This window comes from Ambystoma mexicanum, chromosome 5p, assembly GCF_040938575.1.
Source record: "Ambystoma mexicanum isolate Mex_15411 chromosome 5p, UKY_AmexF1_1, whole genome shotgun sequence".
Lineage (NCBI taxonomy): Eukaryota > Metazoa > Chordata > Amphibia > Caudata > Ambystomatidae > Ambystoma > Ambystoma mexicanum.
In genome coordinates this window covers 689,581,329-689,606,371 of record NC_090930.1, presented here as the reverse complement: position 1 = coordinate 689,606,371, position 25,043 = coordinate 689,581,329, and positions in this window count along the sequence as shown.

The window sequence follows — 25,043 nt, the reverse complement described above, 5'->3', positions numbered from 1 at the left end:
TGGGTACCAGATGGTAATCGCACCCTAGTGCTCTAGCAAGGCTGTATGTCACCCCTGGGGAAAGATGACGGGTCACGCAACGCACAGGCACCCCAAAAAAGGGAAGTAAGGTGCACGCAACCCCTCCTAGACCACGTGCGTGGAAAAATAAACCTGCACTACGCTGTGGCACCCAGAAACACAAGAATGAACGTATGCTTGTCACACGCAGCCTAGAATGACCTCTGAAGGGGTACGCGACACACGGGGCAAGCACAGATGTTAAATACGTGCGCGACTCACGGTCTGCCAGGAACAAAAGCGTGAAAAATATGTGCGTGTGCGCGTTGGCAACACCCCCGCCAAAAGAAGAATTGTACGCTGTCTGAGGAGACAGGACAACAGTAGAAGGGAACGCTGTTTGAGGAAACAGGCCCAGGAAAAAGAGGAAAAGAGAAAGAGCTGTCAGAGGTAACAGGGAGTACGAACTGGAAACGCCGTGAAGTAAATCGCATGTGAACCGACAAGAAGTACAGATTTCACCCACTCGCTCTCCTCGAAAAGCACATACAAGGAAATGGCGTTCTACACGTACCTTTTATACACACATCACAGACGCGCATACACGATGAGGCTATTTCCACCAATTACGCGCTTTGACACTCGGACGTGTATCTCTTCGTTTTTACACGCGCCATTCTCTACGGCCATGCGCGTGATGTCACAGCTGCGCATGGTGGCCTTTGGGCCAATGAAATTGCATATGCGAGCACACATGGTAAAACTGCACGTCCGAGTGTCATCGCGTGTAATCGAAGGGAAGTGAGCGTACACGCGATTGGCCTGGGTACGTGTATTTCTGGGGTGCGGAGGAAGTTCCACACGCGATTGGTGGAAATCCACGTGTGCTCTGTCATCACGTGTAATGAGGGAAACACCCGCGCGCGTCACGTCACAGACGCGCTTACGCGCTAAGGGCCTTTGGTCCAATGAAATCGCATATGCGTGCTGACGTGCATACGCGCTAAGGGCGTTTCCTCGATTTAAACGCAGACGTGCAGGATTTTCACGTGCCAAATCACTCCGTATCAAGCTGGCCACGCGTAGGCACATGGAAGACCACGCTCCTGCCCAGAAGGCCGAATTACCGCCCCCAGAGCCCCGAGCATGCTCCCACCTGCCATCTACTGCTGCCTGACTGCCTGCTGCCCACGTGCCCTGCCATTTGCTGCCTGCACATCAGCAGGGGTGCTGTTGCTGTGACCACCCCTGCATGACCGAAGACTCCCGACTGGGATTCCATCACTCCACAGCCCAGCCCCAGGACCCAGTTGCCCACCCACTCCTGCCTCTGGGGTTGTCATGTCGGGCACTGCAATATTTGGCACCACTGACAACCCCCGGCCAGAGAGGCAGAGGGGCACCAGCTTCAGTGCCAGGGAAGTTGGTGTCCTGGTGGAGCAAGTCCTGGGACAGTATGATGCCCTCTACGGAAGTGTGCATGGAAGTGTGGACGGACTCGGATCTGGACGGACATCGTGACTGCATCAACCCGGAGGGGGTGGCAGTCCACGACTTCCAACATGTCAAGAAGCGCTGGGAGGACTTCAGGTCCAGGACCCTGAACAAGGCCCGGCGCCTCTTGAAGGCAGCGGATGCTAAGGGGCGCCGGGGCCACTTGTCGGAAGATCAGATGAGGGTCCTGGACCGCATATCCTCAGCGCTCCACGTCCAAGTCCTTGAGAGGCAGACCCGTCTGGAGTCGAGCGGTAAGTGTACATGCATCATGGTTGTAAGCTGTGCGTGTGGTGATGTGCCAGTAGTGTGCCGGTTGCACATCTGTTTGTATGGGGCTGAGTATGGGTGGGGGTGTACAGGGCCGTGAGGCTAACACATGCGAGGGCTGTCATGTGTGAGACATGGATGGTGCTTGTGTGTGTAGGCTTGCATGCCAAATGCAGTTGTGTGGGCACACATGTTTGGATGAATGTGTATGTAAGTGGGCATGTTCGTGATGTCACGCATGTATGTTGTTTTCAGCTGCATGTATCAGCACTGTGTACATGTGCATGTGTGTGTATTTGACAAGGGTGCAACAGTGATGCAACATGGATGCATGTGACAGCGGGATGTGGAAGCCTGATTGGCAGATGTGACATGGATGCCCATCGGAACACTGCGACAGTTGGCTGAGGTGTACACATGCATGCAAGTGTGGTGGTGTGCGTGCATGTGTAGTGCACTCCCTGTGTTGCATGTGATGTCTGGCTCACCTTTGGCTGCTCATGCTGTTGTATGTGTATGGATGGTGGTGGCAGTTGCGATATGGCTGTGGTATGGCTCATGTGTGCGAGTTGTAAGGACATGTGTGTTGGGGATTGTGATGACATGTCTGAGGTTTGCCAATGCCACTCATGTACAACTGTCATGTGTGTATGTGTCCATTGTACAGTGCCCTGATGCCTGTATTTAATTTCTCCCTGTCTGCAGCGTCAACTGATGAAGAGGGCGGAGAAGGTGCTGTGGAGCACAGCGGCGGGGATCGCACCGCCAGCCGGAGACGCAAGGCCCGGCTCCCCTCCCAGGTTGTGATCTCGTCGGGGAGTGAGGAGTCCGGTGCCGCGTCCCAGGCCGCAGCTGCCGGGGGGAGGTCCAAGAGGCGGAGGTCGGAGTTGGACTCCTCGGCAGCAGAAGGGGCAGCTGGGACCCCACAGGGCCCAACGGGTAAAATGCCATGGAGTCATCCAGGTTGGTGGGGGGTTTGGTGGAGGAGGAGGCCGTGCAAGCAACAGAGACGGGGTCTGGAGGTGGGGATTCCACTGGTGCTAGTGGTGCAGTGCAGGACCAGGGACAGGAGGCAGCACAGGTCGCCGCGGAGGTGCCTGTGTGCAATCCTGTCCCTGATCCTGTCACTGCATCATCTTGCACCAGCAGGGATGCCTACGTCCAGACCCGTTTTTAGGCAGGGAATGAGCTCACGACAACTGGCCTTCGTCTGCCTGCGGACGTGGCTATCCGGGTCCGAGTTGAGCCTATCCTGACTGGTGTGGTGTTGCGTCAACGGGCCATGCAAGGTGACCTGCAGTCTTTTCATGAGGAGACTGCACGTCATCTCGAATGGCTCCTTGACCGCGTCGGCCTACTGGGACAGGTCACCCAGGCCGGATTCCTCCGTTTGATGGGACTTGCTCAGACCCCCTCCTCAACTGAACCCCCTATGCGCCAGTCGTCCTCTGTGCCATCTTCCCACCCATCAGTCACCTGGGTGCCCTGTGGAGCTGCCTCTGATGGTGCGGCCAGGCTGGTGGAGGAGGCATCCCTGCCACAGTCGGGAGCCGGACGTCCAGCAGGGGTGGCCACATCAACGACTGCACCCCAGCCAGCGGAGGATGTGCAGACAGCAGGAGGCAGTGCACGGGCAGAGGCGCAGCAGCAGCAGCAGCAACGTGGTGGGAGCCATGATGGCTCGAGGCCTTCCACATCGGAGGGGCAGGCATCGGCCGGAGGGCAGGAGGACCCAGGATGGGAAGTGTCTTCCGTGTGGCAGCGGTTGGGCCACGCCATAGATGCGGAGCGGCAGCGGGCGGAAGAGGCACGGCTCACGATGGTCAGGGCGGAGAACTCCATGCAGAGGGCCCTGATGCATGCCGAGTGCCTTGAGGCAAACCGCAGGGAGTTTGGGGGGAACATGTGGACGACCCTGCGGACCCTCGGGGCCATGGAGGAGGAGCGCCTCCGGGACAATGAGCAGGAGTTCAATGATGCCCTGGCCCGGAACATCCCGAAGTGAGCCGTCGGACTAGCCCGCTGCCCTTGTAAATAGTTATATAGTTAGTGTTAGGTTTCCTTTGGTTTAGCTTTTTTTTTGGACCTTTTGGACAATGGGCCACATTTTTGTATATAGTTATTTTTTTTAGGTAGTGTTATTAGATAGGTTTCATTTCTTCGGTTTGGATCATGGACCCTGGATAGTTATCTGCACATAGTTGACTTTTGGATTTTCAATTTTTATTATGATTTCGCCATGGAGCAATGGTTTTCGATTTTAATTTTCCATTGGATTTACTTTTGTGGACTGTGACTTTGGACACCTTTCCTTTGCATTATGATTTGTGGTTTAGCATTATTTCACGGACCTGCTGTTGTTTTTTTTTTTTAATTTCTATTATTGTTTGTTTATTTTTGATTCAATTTATGTTGCTTTTAATACATATTCTTTCTTCAAAGTTCAATGTGTAGTATCATCTCATTGGTTTCATGCATATCATGATATGGGTTTTGACATTCACTGACACCCATTGGGTGTATGTGAGGGACATGTGTTCATTTCCAAACTTGCAATTGGGCTTCTGTCATGTTTTTGCCATTTCTAAGTGGGTGGATGCAATACTCGGGTGGGTGTTTGCCATTTGGAGGCTGACCATAAGGGCCAGGGATCTACATTGTGGTGACATGTTGGCTGGGAGACATGAGTGGGGGCCTGGTGGAGGCTGCCCCTGGTGTCTGGGGGGTGGGTGTGCAGGGAGACATGAGTTGGACATGAGTGGGGGCCTGGTGGAGACTGCCCCTGGTGGCTGGGGGGTGGGGGTGCAGGGAGACATGAGTTGGACATGAGTGGGGGCCTGGTGGAGGCTGCCCCTGGTGGCTGGGGGGTGGGGGTGGTGGTAGACATGGGTGGGGTCCTGGTGGAGGCTGCCCCTGCACTGCTGCGGGGTGGGGGTGGTGGTAGACATGAGTGGGGGCCTGGTGGAGGCTGCCCCTGCACTGCTGGGGGGTGGTGGTGATAGGGGACTGTTAGGCGGAAACCTGTGCAGTTCCCTCTGGGACCACTGCAAAAGATTTAGGACTACAGGTGTTTGGCGGTGAACCCACTTGGTAGCAGTCTGTACCACACAGATTCACTTGGTAGCTGTGGCTGAGCAGTCAGACTTCCCTCAAGAAGAGTTGAGCAGTATGTGGAGTATACAAGATAGGGCAATTCTTCACAGCAAGACAAGCAAACATGCAATGAGGCTTAGTGTAAAGATATTAAGGTATTTATTTATAACAAAACATCTATCAAAAACACTATGGCACTTTCACGGCAAACAAATCAAACACAATTACTCTACGAAGAAGAAACGATCAATCCCCCTAGCAATATTTCGACAAGTCTAGGTTCTACCGGCACCACTTATTTACAGACAGAGGTGTATACCTCAACCTAGATGGCACTCTAATATTAGTTAGGACGGGAGAGAAAAAGATAGGCAGGTTACGAAATCAACACAGTTCAATACTTCACGGATAAAATGCAAGGCAGAAAGGCAAGAATCACAATAGATCGTAAAGTTCAGAGGCCAGGCCCACTCGGAGAGAGGCAAGGCGATATGTCCCAAAAAGTCTCTAGTGGAGTTGCATTCAAGTCTTTGTAGCAAATTGTTATCGGCAGATTGAACCAGTTCAGAACAATAAATGAGAAAAGCTTGGAGGCGACCCAACGGAAAGGAGAGGATTAAGACACCTCACTCGAACCGATCGAAAGGGAAGCCAGGCGGACACGGTACCTTGTTGTGGAAGGCAGCTCTGGCGGGGGCAGTTGTTCCTGGTGGTGGATGTACGTCGGGTCTTTGCCAAGAGTAGAGAGGATCTCGTCATCGAAGAAAAGTGAAGTCCGGTGCACCACCAGGGAAGAGACCAGCCGCGGAGTGCTCCGTCACAAGGCACCACCTTTTGGTCGCGGTACAGGGGTAGTGGCTATCCGGGTGCCGAGGTGCTCTGCACGGGCAATTCGACCACTGCGCCCTGAGGCGAATAAAAAGCAAAGGGGACTGGTTGTTCCCACCAGTCAGGGGAAGAGACTCTCCGGCAGGGAGATCTCCTCTGTCGTCGGGAAGTGGTGAGTCGGATCCGCAGGGCTCCACCGGAGGTGTCGTCGTGCAGGTCGGCTCAGCGTTACCCTCGTCGGATTCTTAGGTCCTGTGGCGACTTCTGAAGATCCAGTCCCAAAAGCCCTGCTTTTATGCAGAAAACCCCCATTCATTCAGCCTAGCTGTCAATCAACACATGCTAAGTGGTGAGCCGGAAGGCTCACCACTTGGGCCAATCACTCCAGAGTGCGACCGGAGTTGGCAAGGCAACTTGGTCCAGGGTGCCTAAACCCCCTCCCACACCCCTGGGGTAACCCAGACAGAATGGCACCACTTTGGAGGGTCTCTGTACAGAGCCCGCCAAAAGTGGAACAAAGGGCTCGACCTTTGGTTTAGGAGTCACAGAGACGAACACAGACGCCATTTTTCAGACCGAGTTCTGGCAGAAAATACCATCCGATAAACTTATTTAAGATAAGTAGATCGGTGGTACGTTAGAGATAAACGAGAAAAAGTATCACCTCCAACAATGGGACGAATCCCATAGGATTATGTTCGGGGTCGAACATAACAAGTAGTTTCCACTGCCAACAGCCAAAACTCGACGAGGGGGGACGGGACAGTGCCCCCTCGAGTAACAGATCCAGGAGTAATCGAATTACCCCTACTAGTACGTCCACAATAAGATGGTTTGTACTAGTTCTGTTAGTAAATTTAGGTCTAGTAAAGCCAATGGTGACTTTACATGCCCGGGGAGACAGTAGTCAGTCCCCGGGTATGGAGTCTATGGTGGAGGTCCGCTAGGTAGCCCCCGTGTTACGGCACGTAGGGTGCGGTGTAACACACATAGAAAAACATATGAGACCCTATGGAGTAAAAGACCCCATAGCCCATAGAACACATTGACATTCAAAGGAATTACACACATTCATGTACAAGAGTGGGAGGAAAAGAGTCCCACTCTTGGCAGGATGGAAAAAACAAACTCCAGAAATCCAGCAAAGCTGCTGGGGGACTCACTAGGTTAGGAAATTCAGCCTAAACAGAGAATTCTCCCTAACAGGGACATGAGTGGGGGCCTGGTGGAGGCTGCCCCTGGTGGCTGGGGGGTGGAAGGAGACATGAGTTGGACGTGAGTGGGGCCTCGTGGAGGCTGCCCCTGGTGGCTGGGGGGTGGGGGTGGTGGGTGGTGGTAGACATGAGTGGGGGCCTGGTGGAGGCTGCCCCTGCACTGCTGGGGGGTGGGGGTGATAGGGGACATGAGTGTGGGCCTGGTGGAGGCTGCCCCTGGTGGCTGGGGGGTGGGGGTGCAGGGAGACATGAGTTGGACATGAGTGGGGGCCTGGTGAGGGCTGCCCCTGGTGGCTGGGGGGTGAGGGTGATGGTAGACATGGATGGGGGCCTGGTGGAGGCTGCCCCTGCACTGCTGGGGGGTGGGGGTGGTGGTAGACATGAGTGGGGGCCTGGTGGAGGCTGCCCCTGCACTGCTGGGGGGTGGTGGTGATAGGGGACATGAGTGGGGGCCTGGTGGAGGCTGCCCCTGGTGGCTGGGAGGGTGGGGGTGCAGGGAGACATGAGTTGGACATGAGTGGGGGCCTGGTGGAGGCTGCCCCTGCACTGCTGGGGGGTAGGGGTGATGGGAGACATGAGTGGGGGCCTGGTGGAGGCTGCCCCTGCGCTGCTGGGGGGTGGGGGTGGTGGTAGACATGAGTGGGGGCCTGGTGGTGGCTGCCCCTGCACTGCTGGGGGCTGGGGGTGGTGGTAGACATGGGTGGGGGCCTGGTGGAGGCTGCCCCTGCACTGCTGGGGGGTGGGGGTGATGGGAGACATGAGTGGGGGCCTGGTGGAGGCTGCCCCTGGTGGCTGGGGGGTGGGGGTGGTGGTAGACATGGGTGGGGGCCTGGTGGAGGCTGCCCCTGCACTGCTGGGGGGTGGGGGTCATAGGGGACATGAGTGGGGGCCTGGTGGAGGCTGCCCCTGGTGGCTGGGGGGTGGGGGTGGTGGTAGACATGGGTGGGGGCCTTGTGGAGGCTGCCCCTGCACTGCTGGGGTGTGGGGTCATAGGGGACATGAGTGGGGGCCTGGTGGAGGCTGCCCCTGCGCTGCTGGGGAGTGGGGGTGGTGGTAGACATGAGTGGGGGCCTGGTGGTGGCTGCCCCTGCACTGCTGGGGGCTGGGGGTGGTGGTAGACATGGGTGGGGGCCTGGTGGAGGCTGCCCCTGCACTGCTGGGGGGTGGGGGTGATGGGAGACATGAGTGGGGGCCTGGTGGAGGCTGCCCCTGGTGGCTGGGGGGTGGGGGTGGTGGTAGACATGGGTGGGGGCCTGGTGGAGGCTGCCCCTGCACTGCTGGGGGGTGGGGGTCATAGGGGACATGAGTGGGGGCCTGGTGGAGGCTGCCCCTGGTGGCTGGGTGGTGGGGGTGGTGGTAGACATGGGTGGGGGCCTGGTGGAGGCTGCCCCTGAACTGCTGGGGTGTGGGGTCATAGGGGACATGAGTGGGGGACTGGTGGAGGCTGCCCCTGCACTGCTGGGGGGTGGGGGTGGTGGTAGACATGGGTGGGAGCCTGGTGGAGGCTGCCCCTGCACTGCTGGGGGGTGGGGGTGATAGGGGACATGAGTGGGGGCCTGGTGGAGGCTGCCCCTGGTGGCTGGGGGGTGGGGGTGCAGGGAGACATGAGTAGGACATGAGTGGGGGCCTGGTGGAGGCTGCCCCTGCACTGCTGGGGGGTCGGGGTGATAGGCGACATGAGTGGGGGCCTGGTGTAGGCTGCCCCTGGTGGCTGGGGGGTGGGGGTGCAGGGGGACATGTGTGGGAGCCTGGTGGAGACTGCCCCTGGTGGCTGGGGGGTGGGGGTGGTGGTAGACATGGGTGGGGGCCTGGTGGTGGCTGCCCTTGCACTGCTGGGGGGTGGGGGTGGTGGTAGAAATGAGTGGGGGCCTGGTGGTGGCTGCCCCTGCACTGCTGGGGGGTGGTGGTAGACATGGGTGGGGGCCTGGTGGAGGCTGCTCCTGCACTGCTGGGGGGTGGGGGTGATAGGGGACATGAGTGGGGGCCTGGTGGAGGCTGCCCCTGGTGGCTGGGGGGTTTGGGTGCAGGGAGACATGAGTTGGACATGAGTGGGGCCTGGTGGAGGCTGCCCCTGCACTGCTGGGGGGTGGGGGTGATGGGAGACATGAGTGGGGGCCTGGTGGAGGCTGCCCCTGCACTGCTGGGGGGTGGGGGTGGTGGTAGACATGAGTGGGGGCCTGGTGGTGGCTGTCCCTGCACTTCTGGGGGGTGGGGGTGGTGGTAGACATGGGTGGGGGCCTGGTGGAGGCTGCCCCTGCACTGCTGGGGGGTGGGGGTGATGGGAGACATGAGTGAGGGCCTGGTGGAGGCAGCCCCTGCACTGCTGGGGGGTAGGAGTGATGGGAGACATGAGTGGGGGCCTGGTGGAGGCTGCCCCTGGTGGCTGGGGGGTGGGGGTGGTGGTAGACATCGGTGGGGGCCTGGTGGAGGCTGCCCCTGCACTGCTGGGGGGTGGGGGGCATAGGGGACATGAGTGGGGGCCTGGTGGAGGCTGCCCCTGGTGGCTGGGGGGTGGGGTGGTGGTAGACATGGGTGGGGGCCTGGTGGAGGCTGCCCCTGCACTGCTGGGGTGTGGGGTCATAGGGGACATGAGTGGGGGCCTGGTGGAGGCTGCCCCTGCACTGCTGGGGGGTGGGGGTGGTGGTAGACATGTGGGAGCCTGGTGGAGGCTGCCCCTGCACTACTGGGGGGTGGGGGTGATAGGGGACATGAGTGGGGGCCTGGTGGAGGCTGCCCCTGGTGGCTGGGGGTGGGGGTGCAGGGAGACATGAGTAGGACATGAGTGGGGGCCTGGTGGAGGCTGCCCCTGCACTGCTGGGGGTTCGGGGTGATAGGCGACATGAGTGGGGGCCTGGTGTAGGCTGCCCCTGGTGGCTGGGGGGTGGGGGTGCAGGGGGACATGTGTGGGAGCCTGGTGGAGACTACCCCTGGTGGCTGGGGGGTGGGGGTGGTGGTAGACATGGGTGGGGGCCTGGTGGTGGCTGCCCTTGCACTGCTGGGGGGTGGTGGTAGAAATGAGTGGGGGCCTGGTGGTGGCTGCCCCTGCACTGCTGGGGGGTGGTGGTAGACATGGGTGGGGGCCTGGTGGAGGCTGCTCCTGCACTGCTGGGGGGTGGGGGTGATAGGGGACATGAGTGGGGGCCTTGTGGAGGCTGCCCCTGGTGGCTGAGGGGTTTGGGTGCAGGGAGACATGAGTTGGACATGAGTGGGGGCCTGGTGGAGGCTACCCCAGCACTTCTGGGGGGTGGGGGTGATGGGAGACATGAGTGGGGGCCTGGTGGAGGCTGCCCCTGCACTGCTGGGGGGTGGGGGTGGTGGTAGACATGAGTGGGGGCCTGGCGGTGGCTGTCCCTGCACTGCTGGGGGGTGGGGGTGGTGGTAGACATGGGTGGGGGCCTGGTGGAGGTTGCCCCTGCACTGCTGGGGGGTGGGGGTGATGGGAGACACGAGTGGGGGCCTGGCGGAGGCTGCCCCTGCACTGCTGGGGGGTGGGGGTGGTGGAAGACATGTGTGGGGGCCTGGTGGAGGCTGCCCCTGGTGGCTGGGGGGTGGGGGTGGTGGTAGACATGGGTGGGGGCCTGGTGGAGGCTGCCCCTGCACTGCTGGGGGGTGGGGGTGATGGCAGACATGAGTGGGGGCCTGGTGGAGGCTGCCCCTGGTGGCTGGGGGGTGGGGGTGGTGGTAGACATGGATGGGGGCCTGGTTGAGGCTGCCCCTGCACTGCTGTGGGGTGGGGGTGATGGGAGACATGAGTGGGGGCCTGGTGGAGGCTGCCCCTGCACTGCTGGGGGGTGTGGGTGGTGGTAGACATGAGTGGGGGCCTGGTGGAGGCTGCCCCTGCACTGCTGGGGGGTGGGGGTGGTGGTAGACATGAGTGGGGGCCTGGTGTTGGCTGCCCCTGCACTGCTGGGGGGTGGGGGTGGTGGAAGACATGAGTGGGGGCCTGGTGGAGGCTGCCCCTGCACTGCTGGGGGGTGTGGGTGATGGGAGACATGGGTGGGGGCCTGGTGGAGGCTGCCCCTGGTGGCTGGGGGTGCAGGGGGACATGCGTTGGTGGGCAGTAGTGCAAGGTGACATGTGGGTTGGCTGGGGGGCATGGCCATGGTGGATGGGGTGCCTGCAGGACATGTGCAGGGTAGGCCCCTGTGGTGTGGGCCACCTGCAGGGGCCGTGGAGGGTGTAGAGGGAACACCTGGGAGGACCCACACGTGCAATTCACGTGTGGTGCTCCCCGCGCACCCCTGTAATACACGTACCCTGATGGAATCGCGTGTGATACTTCCCGTGCACCCCTGTAATACACGTACCCTGCTGTTTTTGCATGTGATACTTCCCGCGCACCTCTGGAATACACGTACCCTGATGGAATCGCGTGTGATACTTCCTGCGCACCCCTAAGATACACGTACCCTGCTGCTTTTGCGTGTGATACTTCCCGCGCACCCCTGAAATACACGTACCCTGCTGTTTTTGCGTGTGATACTTCCCGCGCACCCCTGGAATACACGTACCCTGATGGAATCGCGTGTGATACTTCCCACTCACCCCTGAGATACACGTACCCTGCTGCTTTTGCGTGTGATACTTCCCGTGCACCCCTGGAATACTGCTGTTTTTGCGTGTGATACTTCCCGCGCAACCCTGGAATACACGTACCCTGATGGAATCGTGTGTGTTACTTCTCACGCACCCCTGATGCACACGTACACAGGACAATCGCGTGTGGAACTTCCCGCGAACCACTGAAATACACGTTCCCCGCTTGGCGTTTGCTGTTTGCCAGCCCTGTGAACTGGTCCAGGGTTAGCGCAGCCCTTTGCGATTATTTGGGGATTTTGAAGGCTTTTCCTTGCGCGAGGGCGTTCTTGGGGGCGTAACAGGCGCTGCTGCAGGGTCGCTGCGCCACGCTGCGCCACGGCTGGTTTTGGATGCGAAAATCCATGAATACGCTGTGCGCGGAAATCTATTTTAGCGCATGCAACTGGCGCAGACATTCGCACGGGCACGCTGTGCGCCAGCCGTGTGCGCGACTTTTGTGCGAATTTCTATGAATTACCCTGTAAGTATGTAGGACAGCATTCAGGGTATTCCTCTTACTTTTGATGAGTTCATGGCCAAATTTCATGTGTCAATGTTCTTTCTGCAGCAATATATAAGTTTAATAAATGCTATTATGGAAAACTATGATCTGTTAGTTTGTAATACAACTTCTTCATCTATCCAACCGTAATGTTATAGCGTCGTAATGTTATTCTACACAGTCTGTTCTTCCATGTCAACTGATGGAGTCCTACTCAAATGTCAAGAGGCTTGGAACATAGATTGCTCCTTCAATGACTCCCAACTAAGATGGCTTTCCATGTGGATGAATATATCTAAAGTGATTGTCTCAGCTAGTTTACTTCTAACGCTGTATTTCTTTCACCATATGGGCCTTCACAACTCCACTAATGCTCTTTAAGGGTGGAGTATCTCAAAATGACAAATGTTGGCGTTGTCTCGGTTCTCAGGGGTCGTTCAAACATATTGTTTTTGAATGTATTCATGTCAAAGTACTATGGGAAAGGATCTGGAAGACTCTTGAACGTATTGTTCAAATACTATTGGTTTTCTCATTTGCTGTTCTGTTTCAGGATATCAAAATGATCCAACCTGCTATTGATAAAAATGAATGCTATCTGTTTAACTTATTAATTGCCATATAAATCCAAGCTATCAGTTCCAGCTGGAATGATCCTAAAGGTGTACATTTTAAATTATGGTGGAATTTAGTATGCAACATTCATAGGATGGAAAAATCCAATGCTGTGTCCCTACCTTTGCTGCACAAGCATGAATCAAAATGGCAGTCATTTCTAGACTTTTGAAAAATGCAATGACTAGTTAAGTATAAAGACCATATTTTATTATTATTACAGACCTTGATATATAATGCCCCTTCCCCTCCCCCTTGTGTTCATGTTAGTCCTGTGTGTCTTTTGCGTTTTTAGTGTCTATCATAAATGCGTTATATAACTATACATTTACTTTCAACTGCATTGCATGCATTAGGGTAGAGCATCTATATATACTATATTCAGTGAAAAAAACTTTGTTAAAGGGACGTTATGGTTAAGTTGTGCTACTACAAACCTATGAAAATCAGTAAAAAAATCTTTGTTAAAGGGACGTTATGGTTCGAAGTAAAACCGAAAAACCCCTGAAATTCGCAAGTTATGGTAAGCTAAGCAACCATAACTCGCGCCACCACCGTGCAATGTTAAGACTAACACCGAGGACATCAAAGATGACATCACAAATGTCATTAATGACATCACTGACCATTTCCACTGCAGTCACACAATCATCCACCAATCACATCCAAGAACTCTACATCTAACTGCCATCACAGATCAGCACTTTAGATGTACTATTGATCACTCTCAGTACGATTCGGCTGTCATTGCAAAGGACCTACAGCAACAACTACTATGAAACCTCCCAAGATTTCCACTTTCAGATTCCAGCAAATCCACATGCAAGAACACAGACTACAGGTATGAATATTTTCTACACAGTACATGCAAACGTCTCTCACTTATTAGCATTTCAATAGCCTCTTGAGACTGACGCCAGCTGACTCCAAGTACGGTTGTGGAAACCTCCCGGGTGCTACAGTCGTTTCCCCGGTGGCCTAGTGGTGAGGATTTGGTGCTTTCACTGCCACGGCCTGGCTTTGAGTCCCTGACCAAAGTGTGTGCTTTGAGTAAGGGAGGTCTAGGGCGGTCCAGAGGCAGGCTGAGCCTTGAAGGCTGGTCCAGGCCTTGATGTGCGAGCCCGAAAAAAGGGCAGCTCCTCTGTCATCCCTTTTTGCCCTCCGGCACTTGCTGTACAAGCAAAGCCCCCTTTGAACTCTGCATGGTAACCCTGCTACGTCTCGCAGGCAATCATGGCCTGCTGCCTTTTAATAAACGTGTTCTCCGACGAAGCAGTTCTCCTAAGGTGGGTTAGTTGTGAGAGCATCTTCAGTGGCAGCCTCTAGGGGGAGCTTCAGTGCTGACCCACAAAAACTCATAGCGAGGAAGGCATTCCTTTCAGGAGAGAAAGACAGGACTATCAGCGCTTGGAAGTGAAAGTCAAACGTTCCCAACATGATGCTGTTTTCAATCTCTAAGCCCCCCTTTTTGCAGACTGTTAGAAGTGTTTTTTTCTTTTTTTTAAATTAATTTTTTACCAGAAATGGCCCCCGAAGACCTGCAGGCACTGGTGGCCATTGTAGCAAAGGCCTTCAGCCACAATGAACTCGGACGCCACCATCTGAGGGACACACAACAGTGTGCACCCACTGTCCCTGGTGGTCTAGTCGGTAGGATTTGGTGCTCTCACTGCCGCGGCCCAGGTTCGATTCCCAGTCAGGGAAGGAACTCTAAACAACTGACATTTTTATTTACTGCAATGCAGTTAACTGGCGACCGGAAATCTTGCTTCCAGATGCAGATTTGCGTGCACAAAATGGAGGAAGTGCCCTCAGCGCGACACCAAACGTGTTATGGCAAAGCCCCATTCATTCTCCTGTCCTAGAAATACAATACATCCCAGGAACATAGCTCAGCGGCAAAGTGCACGCCTTGAAAGCAAGAGGACACAAAGCAACCCAGATCCGATCCCCGGGTCCGCGCTTAGAAACCTCTGGGTGTTTAAATGCGTTATAAACTAAGACAAATAAATAATTACGCAACTAAGAAACAAACAATTCCTGTATCAGCGCCTTAATGCCCGCGGACTGTGTAAATGCTTTAAAAATGTAAAACAAAATAAATAAAAATATGAACAAAGTAAATGCCACTGACCCTGTATAAACTGTAAAATGAACTTACTGTCATTTCTCCCATCTGCTATGATGAAGTGTCACTTGCAAAGCATTCAGCTCTCCAGAGTTTTGTTTACACACACACCTATCTATAAAAATATTGTTTCATATTATAAAATGTGAAAAATAACAGTATAATTATGAAAAAGGCTCTCCGGTGTGTTATAAATTACACGCAGCCAAGATAAGTACATACATCTTCATTCAAGCACACACACAGACAATATCATTAGAAAAGCTCCCAGATCAAACAGCACCACTGCCTCTATATCAAATCATTCTGCTTTATTACCCATGCCTTCACAAAGGCATACATTGAATGCTTTTATGTACAATCTCTGCCATTTACCCTGTAAAAATAGCACAAAATGCATGATTATATTATTTCTTTTATCTCTTAACTCCATTAACATAACATTAAAAAAACAAGTGTGCTCTATTTCTTTATTTATTTCATGTGATTTAGTTTAAGAAAACTCAAACTTTACACATATTATACAAGTAATAATCCATTCTAACAAATAAAATGTAACAATTTATATGTATAACATCACATTTCAATATACACCACTTCAACAATATCTATAATATATAAAATACATAACATTTAATCAATGAACCATTTAACAAATGAAAATAATTCCTACATCAGCTAATTCGCCTCTTAATTCTTATAAGGCCTCGTTCAATTAATGCAAATATCAACTAAAGAATTGTCCCAGTGCAAGTTCTTTCCTCTGGGCTAGGCATGATTATTACTATCTTATCCATGTGCTCTATACATTTACTATTATACTCATTTGAAAAACATATTCAACTACCAGGTTCTAAATAAGATATGCAGGATGCACATAGGCAAAGAAAAGTGGAAAACAATGTCTACATTAACAAAAGTGCTATAAACACACATATGCACTAACTTCTTTCTTTTATTCTTTCAGTAAACACTAGTCTCCTGAAAAGTACGAACAAGGACTTAGAAGAAACCTACTCTTTCCATACAAAAAAGTAAGTACAAAACTAACATAATGTTCTAACTGTTACTCAAACACACTAGCATTTTAGTGTTGTAGAAGAAACAAACATATTAACCCTTTACTATTAGATGTAGTATTAGTGCTTCCCCTTGCCAGCTACATACTTTATATTGTCATCTGAAGCCCAATATAGTAACACACACATACAAGAATAGGCTTCATAACTTGATGTACCTGCCCATTGCACAATCACACACCTCCACAATCATACTTACCATCATACTCAGACACTCATGCACAAAGCACGAATACACTGCACAACAGCCGAACCCACACTTTCTTCTTTCTCCAACAGACCCCAAAGAATGCCTACCAAAAAGCAACTCCATAGAAAGCAACGCAGAAGTAGAGCAAATCAAAATAAAAGTGTCCAAAATAAGCATCCATCTCTAGCAGACTTTGTACAAAAAATTCAAGCAAAACAGCTGATACAGTTATTAAGCAAAACAAAACAAGCTTCCAGTACAGAAACTTTCCCTCCTCTATCAAAATGTAAAACCAAACAGAAAGTGATTAACAAGACTTCAACTACCACTACTGCCAACACTGGACCTATACATCTTGATGTAGTGGCAAGTAAGCATACCAAAAAAAATGGTTTACAAAAAATGTTCCGCCACAGAGTCCTTCAGAACCTTTTAAAAACAGGAGACAAATCATGGACAACCCTTAAAACCTACAAAATGAATCCTAGAAGCTCTCATAGACAGTGCAATCCTTCTCAAAAGGAAGTTATTTATTTTAGTTTTAAACAGGATGAAACCACTAACAAAACTAACTACTAAACTACAAAAAAGACTTCTCAATAAACAGAATGTCACAAAAAATAGCTTCTTAATCATCTGAGGAGGTGAATGGAGTCACACCACAATCACATAACCATATTTTAATGAAGAAGCATATAAACAAAAGCAAACAAACCCAATTGCCATACAGTGGACGAGGGTATGAAAAACTAAATAACACCATTATGGAACAAGAAACTCTGTTGACAAAAATATCCCCAGAAAACTCAGGATCACCTCCCCAATCTACTGAACCAAAACATCCAGTCTACAAATGGCCGTGCACATCAATGTGTAACATTGCCCAAAAATATCTTTCAAATCTTTACGCCGGTTTTCCTCAATCAGTATGTAAAGAGCAAAGACAAATTCAAAATGAAACTACTACAAAATATGGATGCCTGACCAGTGCGCAAATACACAGGACTACAAGGACATTCATTAGCCTGCATTTTAGGACCTATCTGCAAAAGCACCTTCCATCCTATCAAAATGATATCAACACATCATTCAACTAGTAGAAATATAGTCCATAAACTGTACTATGCTAAATGTCCAGCTTTAGCATTAGGCAATTTAAATAACAATCTTCTACATGGTACAGCCAAACAACTACTCGAAGAAATAGACAATATCCAGAGAAGCTATTTTGGAATTGAAAGCCACTTACAAAATGAAATAGATGTACAACAAACTAGCAACTACTGAACAAATAGCAACCTTCTATTAAACACATACAAAAAAGAAATACTAAAGTTTAAAAGTACATACAAAATAGAAGACAATGAAGATTCAAATGGTTCCAATTAGCTCTCTACCTTATAGCAGAAAACAAATACGACATTACTGACCCCTTATTACTTTGCAATTACTGCACTGCAAAACTTGACAATAACCAAACGCCTTCATGTGCTGTCACAAATAAATTGGAATTATTCCCACTACCAAAACCCCTGCAACAACTAAATGTATATGAGAGCATCATAATTCAAACAGTGCACCCATTTCAAGCAATAATATGCCTCCAACCAAAAACATAAAAATTACCTCCCTCTGAATTAGTCAAAGGTATTTGTGGCAGAAGTAGTTTATTTACCATTAGATCTCACAGAAAATGTACACACTCTAGGAGTGCAACGGCCAATAGATCCATCTTTAATTGTCTTAGTAAATGGCGTACCTACAAAAGACAAAAAAAAATGACAACAAATCGTGGACTTACATAAAGTTAGACAAGCCCTGTAATATCTAAAAAACAACAAGGAATACTACAAAGAAATTAATATTGAAGAAAACCTGAGAGAAACCATTGAAATAATTCAAGAGTCACCAGAAACTGGTCAATTTTAACTTCTAAATTCTACTATAGAATCCAATATTTTAGACCATTATACAATTCATCCTGTACACTCTAAAGATGTTATAGGTGATGCACTTGAAATGTACGAAATGCGACAAGCCAAAGGATCTCCAATCAGCATATGGGAAAAAAGTATAGAAGCATGGGCCTTTCCGCTACTCTTTCCTACTGGAAAAGGAGGAAGGTAGGATGATAGACCAACAGAGATAACAGCATCAGACTATCCCCCAGATTCAGACAAAATGTGGAATACATATTCCACCTTCTTTTTGAAAGTGAACTATCAGCTCTATGCTACGGAGTTGCACACAGATTAAAATCAGGTACCCATTTACAAAATATGTCAGCTACGCAACTATTACAAAAGGTGCAAGAAAAAGGTGAGGTTTTACAGTCAAGTATTACAAATATTTTCACAAACATACGTGGAACAACAGAATACTGGTTCCGAGGTCACGGAGATGTACACTGTATGATAAAAAACCTTTGCCCACCCACTTGGTTTGTAACATTAAGTTGTGCAGAATATTTACAGGATCATTTATAATGATCCTGTAAATGTATCAAGATATTTCCATCATCGCTTCATTGCTATGCTACACTTTATTTGTAATAAGACTGTCCTCCCCTCAGAGAAGTTCAACACTTCTTTTGGAAAAAAGCATACTAAGCCAGAGGAGCACTACACATCCACATGCTATTATTGATTTAAAGATGCAACTAAATTTGGTCAGGACAGTGATGCCACTGTTTTGGAGTTTATCCAAAAATATGTGACTTGTGAAATCCCTTCACAGACAACACATAGTGACCTTCATGCACACATTTTACAATTTCAAAGACACAAATGTGGGAAATATTGCCATCTCAAATATAAAAAAAAGGGAAATAGTACACCAAATGCCGCTTTGGTTTCCCTAGACCAGTTTCAGCAACAGGTCAAGTAAACAACTTCATGTCTTCAGTCAGACATAGTGTCAAAGGTAAATTACCTAAGAACGCATATTGCATAAAAAGAACAGAAGAATCAAAATACATCAATGATTAAAATGCAATCATTGCCCTCCTATTGAATGCAAACATAGATGGGTAGTACATTGCAGACAATTCCACTGCAGTTGCACAATATGTCACAGCCTACTTAACCAAAGCAGAGAAAACAGAGCTTCAGGACCTCTGGGATGACATATCATCTGACAAAACACTATCACAGAAATTATACAGCTTAGGCATAAACATGCTCTCTCATAGAGAATGTGGCTGCTATGAAGCTGCAGACCATTTAACCGGTGCTGCCTTGTATGGAAAATCTGACAATATAGTATGGCTAAGTCTTGGTCCTGCTAAATCTAGAAAAAGAGTTCTCAAATCATATGAGGACATAGAAACAAAAGTCAAAAATGATCCCAACAACCAAGACATTTTGAAAAATAATTTACTAGACACATACTACCCAAACAGGAGTACCACTTTGGAAACCATGTGTCTCTACCACATAGCCCAAATCTTCACATACAAAAATAATGTTAAACCAGATGAAAAGAAAGGTAGCTACACAGTGGTAAAATGTGAAGGCAGCTTAGTGAAACTTACCAAACGCAGCTTAATTAATCATATCAAATTCATATTAAAAACTCCTCAACATAAAGAACCGTATTACATGTTCTTGCTACAACTTTTTAAACCATGGAGAAAAGAAGAAGAGTTAGTGGATACATATGACTCCTATGAAGATGCTTTCAAAGCAAATGAAAACACTATAACAGACATAAACTTTACACAGTACCAAAAATGGTTGCACTATGAACAGCAGCACGAAGAAGAACTCCAGGCCCAACTACAAGTGGACACTCCCAACAATAGTCAACCTTCTGTAACAGGAAGCCAAGAACCACTTGGACAGCCACTAATAGCAAATAAGGCAGAATTAGCCATGACAGAAGTAGAAAACACCATGTTTTAGTATGAACAAGCTACAGAAGACTTTGCTGTACTGAAATCACAACTGAACAATGGGCAGCATCGCATTTTCCAAGAAATAACAAAACAAATTGAACATGGTGTGCAACATGAAAATAAAAACTGTACTTGCCAAGACTACAGACCTATACTGCTATACGTGAGTGGTGAAGCTGGTTCAGGCAAAACATTCTTAATCAAAATCATCAGCAAGTTCCTTCAACAATTGACAATCAACAAACTGTCAGCTGTTGTAACTGCCCCCACAGGTTTAGCTGCCTACAACATAGGCGTTGTCACTTTACACCAATTACTACTCCTTCCAGTAGAACACCAAAAAAAATGGACTATTACAAACTTTCCACAGAAGCTGCAATGGAACTATGCAGAGTTTTTAAACAAATGAAAATGCTGCTCATAGATGAGGTGAGCATGGTCTCCAACCTAATGTTGCCTTTGATTCACCTCAGATTACAAGAGGTCCTAAAAACAGACTACGACCAGCTCTTTGGAAGAAAACACATTACTGTTTTTGGAGATCTTCTTCAATTGACACCAGTGAAAGCTGAACCTATTTTTAAAACCTTAGGGCACAAACTGTGCCATAAAACTCTTGGCAGCCTAGGAAATGTCAACCTTTGGCAAGATTTCCAATACAGAGAATAAACTGAAAACATGCACCAGTCTGCAGACCTCACATACGCCAACATTTTAAAAAGTATTAGAGTTGGATTCCTATCTCAAGAAGCACAATCAATATTAAAAATCAGGCCCATCCATACACTCTATGGCCATAACTCATGTGCCATTGATGTCATGCAACAATTAGCACACAAACATGTCAATTGTATGTCCTTGATGCCAACTCTTACAAGCTGTTTCAAATTCAATGAAACAATGTTGAAAAAAGAAATGCAACCAATAATTGAAATTTGCTCCACAGATAAACTGGACGTACATGGTATTACACTACCCATGTGTCAACAAGCCTCAACAAGACTAAATATCCTATAAAACTATATCTCCAACACAGCTGGTGTGGAGAAAATATTAAAATTATCTTTAAACTGTAGAGTAATGCTTAAACGTAATCTTGACGCGGAGCAAGGACTAGTTAATGGAGCACGTGGTACAGTTGCTGGCTTTCAAACATACCCAAATGACAACAACACTCAATTTGTCAATATTCTATTTGACAAACTATCAGAAGTTAAAAGGATAGGACACTCAACAGCCCACTTCTTTTCAAAGACATGTATGTACGGCGAGAATAATTTTCACTAACTCTAGCATACACAGTGACCATTCACAAATCACAAAGTATTACCCTAGATAAAGCATTAATAGATATTGGTAGCACAGTCTTTAAAGAAGGCATGAGCTACGTAGCACCATCATGCTTACGTACACTTGACAGGCTATCTCTAATCAACTTTGATGCAAGTATAGTAAATGCTGATATTCCTTGCATTCTAAAATACAATAGGCTGTGTTCACTCCACACCCCCATCTGAAAAACTATCCTGTTCCACAACAAGAAAAACGTTGTAAAAGAAAACTACTTCAAACTGAAATGATACAGGATATCACTACAATTCCTCCAAAGAAAAAAAAAGAAACAAATACTTCATCAGGTACCACAATCAAACAAGAATCTAGTGGTCAAAGTAACTCAACTACTTCTTCAAAGAAGCAACACACACTCCAAACAAATGACTTCCACACAGAACTACCAGGTCCATTCAAATTTTCAAATGTAACTGCTGTAAATTGCTACACAAATGTTGTAATAAATATTCTATTCCAATTGCCACCAATTATTGAGGACATATACTTACACAGTACAGACCAATTGCGTTTGCAAATGTTATTCCTTCACAGAAATGCAACCAACAATCCTGACAACACTTACAGTGTTCATGGAATAAGACAAGAATTGGACTACTGTGCTGGAATTGTCAAATTCACTATAAACTCACAAGACGATCCACAAGAATTTCTACTGTACTTACTACAAGTACTGGAAAACGAAAACATACCTATAAATTAAATCTTTCAGATTTCATACATGTGGAAACATACATGCACTCTCTGCAATCATGTGGCACAGGAAGAAGTCCCTAATGAACACTTTGTGTATGTATCCATACCTAACTGTGAATTCATTCCATTTCAGCAACTTGTACAAAATGCAAACCATGGCAGATTATATACTACCTGCAATTCAGATAATCGCTCCACCTTACAAATGCAGACACATAGTAAATACCTAATAGTAATGCGTTTATGTTACAATGCAGATGGTACCAAAAACAACTGTAAACTGACTGAATTCACACATCGTCAAGTATCACTTGGTAAGAAAACCTTCACAACAATAGGTATAATCTACCACGCAGGAGTCACACCCAATGTAGGTCACTACACTGCATATATAGAAAAGAATTGTGAATTGTTTGAATGTAATTATAGTACCATTACTCTAAAGCAGAGATTGCCAGCAAATCTTGTAAACGCTCACTTAATATTCTTAAAACCAAAATTTAATACGTAATCTGTGTATGAACATAATCAAAACTTCAACTTCAAAACTGTGCACAGTTAGAGTATGCCAACATGTATATAACTGCCCCAAGACTCTGCAACAAGCAAACAGATAAATAAACACCAATAAAATCAAACAAGGAATATACAGTTAGAATACGCCCACAGGTATCTAACTGCCCAAAACAAATCTGCAACAAGCAAACAGATAAACAAATACTACTAAAATCAAACAATAAATATACAGTTAGACTACTGTTACAGAGAATTCTCATAAACGTCTAATTTCCCCTACCCAATGAGTCCCTCAGCAGCTTTGCTGGATTTCTAGTATTTTTTTTTCACCTGGTAAGAGTGTGAGCCTTTTTTCCCATTCATACATGTGTTTTGCTGTGTGTGTTTTTACCATTTGTGTGATCTTTAGCTCTGGAGCCTCACCTACTCCATGAGCATCATTGTTTTGGTGCAGTGACACAGGGTTGTCTTTTAGACTTCCCACTGACTCCATTTTTTTGGGACTGACTACTGTCTCCCAGAAACATGTAAAGTTGCCATTAACTTTATGTAGTCTCTTTAAACTACAGACCCAGTACACCCCATCTTACATAGTGTATTGGAAAGGGTTAATTCCTATCCCTTTTTGTCTGTGTCTCTTGGAGCACCGTTTCGCTCCCTTTAAATCAAGACTTGGCTGGTGGCAGTGGTAACTACCCTAACTTTTCTAATGCGGTTATCTTATATAACCATAGTATTGTTTTAGGCTATTATATTAGCCTCGAACATAAACCCATTTGACCAAATACATTTTATTTGGGCTCCGGCTGGGTTTATTCACCATTTCTTTTTGTTAAAGTCTTTCTCGTGTTCTTCTCTGCACGTCAAACTGGGGTTGATTCCTTTGTTCGACGTCTTTTTGCGGGATTCTGCACAGAAGCCCTCCTTAGGGTGCCTCAAAGTCTGGGTAGACAGAATGTGAGGGAGGGGACTTCGGACCCCTGCCATGAGTTCCCTTGGTAACCCAAGTCGCACTCCTGTTTGATTGGCTAAGGGGACAGCCAGGACAGCCACCCTGCTGTGTGATTGACAGCCAGGCTGTATGAATGGGGGAAAACTGCATAAAAAGCAGGTCTCTGTGACTGGAAAGGCAGAGTCGCCACGGAAACGAAAGAATCAAGGAGGAGCTGATGGAAGAGGACCCCTTCAATGACTGAAGCGCCCGGTGAAGCCCTGCTGCAGGTCCAAATTTTCAGAATCCGACGACAGAGAAGATCCTCCAGGAAACGTCTTCCCTTGAGCTGGTGAGACCAACCAGTTCCCCCAAACTGCAAGCCAGGACCCTATTCTCTGGTCGAATTTGCTGTACAGGAAGTTCGGACCCTGCTTGGGTTTTAAGGAGCACACCTTTTATTTGTTGCTTTGCTCTGCTGCTGGTTTCTTCCCTGGGTAGTTTAGGACCCTCCAGTCTTCCTACTTCATGTCAGTCTGACAGTCGCTTCAGGAGCTGTGAGCCTGTAGGAACTACCAGAAACATCGCCTCAGCTACAGCTTCTTCTCCATTTTAAGGTACTGTGCAAACCTGGTTGCTCGTTTCGTTCAGCCGCGGGGAAAGTGTGTGAAATCTTTCTCCAATCCAAGGGCTTGTCCTTCTCTTCTCTTTGAATTAACTTTTCTACCAACCAAACTCGTCTGAAATCTGTGGCACAAACTTTACCGCAAACTACCCTGAACCGTGTGACCTTGAGCAAAAGACTTTTGTCCTATTGACTTTGGCCCTTAGCCTTTTCTACCTGATTCTATCACTGTAGTTCCTCTTGCTCTATTGATTGCCCTGAGTACTTACCTGCGGGTGTGGTTCAATTTCTGTTTCACTTTTTCTTTCCCTCCCTTTTAAATTGATGGAGTGCCATTTTGCTCTCACTTCATTTTTTTAGCTTAACTTGTCTGGAATTTAAGGGAAGTGGAGTGGTGCATTAAGAGTGTGATTTTTAAGTTGACTATAATGGTGTAATGTTATACAACTGAGGAGTGAAATAAATGTATATTCTTTTACTTGAAAACCTTGAGTCAGTGTTTGCCTGAATCATAGTAATTGCAGTCCTTTGTGTAACTATTTGATACTGCTCACTTACTCTTGAGATAAGTCTGGCTGCTCAGCCATCGCTACCACTTTACTGTGTAGTATAGGCTTGTACCAAAGGTGAATTTGTACTGTCAGTTGTAGTCTTAATTGTGTGTGGTGTTCCCAAAGGGTACTGCATATAATTCTGCCTAACAATTACGCCAAAAGGTACCTAACTGCCCCAAGAAATCTGCAACAACCCAACAGATAGATGAATAGCATAAAAGTAAAAATAAACAGTTAGAATATGCCAACAGGTATCTAATTGCCCCAAAAATCTGCAACAAGCCAACAGATAGAAGATTAGCAAGAAACAAGAAATAAACAGTAAAACAATTAAATATATTGTACCACAACATAGAAGGTTTTTTTGTTAATCCAGCATGGATTTTTTTCCCACAGACCCAATGATTTAGAAAACAAACACAGAAACTGAGAAAATTGCACAGAACACTGGTTTGAACTACAGTACTAAATATGAGGGTTAAAAA